Consider the following 1,033-nt stretch of genomic DNA (forward strand, 5'->3'; position numbering starts at 1 on the left):
ACTAATATGATAATAAATAAATAACTATGTAAAATAAATAGATATTATAAAATACTTTAGAAATTTTAGAATTAAAATTATAAAATAAATAATTATATAAATAAAAAATATGTTACTGTAATTAATTCTAATATTAAAATTGTAAAATCTAGTTGATAATGAGAATAATAAATAATAATGAGGATAGAATTTTAATTTGTATAAATAAGTTAATACAATTTTTAATTTGTAAAAGTACATTAAAGTTTAAGTCCAAGATGTTATTGTAAAAAAATAATTATATAGATAAAAGAAATTAATTTTACTACAACTAATTTCGACACTAAAATTATAAAATCTTGTTGATAATGAGAATGAGATTTTAATTTGCATGAATAAGTCAATAAGATTTTTAATTTGTAAAAGTCCATTAAAATTAAGTCTAAGACGTTAATGTTTAAAATTAAAAATAATTAAAGTTTTGAATTTAGGTTTGACGATTTAAAATTTAGGATTAAAGGTTTATATATAATTTAGAGTTTAAGATTTAGGGTTTAGAATTTAATAATTAAATTTTAAAATTTATGATTTAATATATACACTTTAGAGTTGAAAGAACATCACACTCCTTAGTTACTTTCTCTAGAGTGCAGCAGCATTCACCATTCATATGTAATATTTTGAAACAGAAATTTTAGGCATTCCAGACTTGTGGCATTAGTTTACCGGACTAAGATGTTATATGCCCAAATTTCCAGAAGAATTTAATTTTGATATACGATCAGTATAAATTAAAGTAGTTTTACATGTATATTTAATTATACAATGTCACATTAGTAAAAATAATTACTTTTTACATTAACTACGTGAATAATTATCCAACAAAATGAATGTAATTATACGATTATGTAAAATACTTTACACTAACAGTGTATCAAAATTAAATTCTTTATAAAAAGTCTATAATAATCTAATTTGATTGGTCATGTTGATTGCTAAATTTATATTGTGTAATGTTGTTATTTATGTATCATGTCTGATCTAATCGAATTTA

The sequence above is a fragment of the Arachis duranensis genome, chromosome 8, assembly GCF_000817695.3.
Source record: "Arachis duranensis cultivar V14167 chromosome 8, aradu.V14167.gnm2.J7QH, whole genome shotgun sequence".
Taxonomy (NCBI): domain Eukaryota; kingdom Viridiplantae; phylum Streptophyta; class Magnoliopsida; order Fabales; family Fabaceae; genus Arachis; species Arachis duranensis.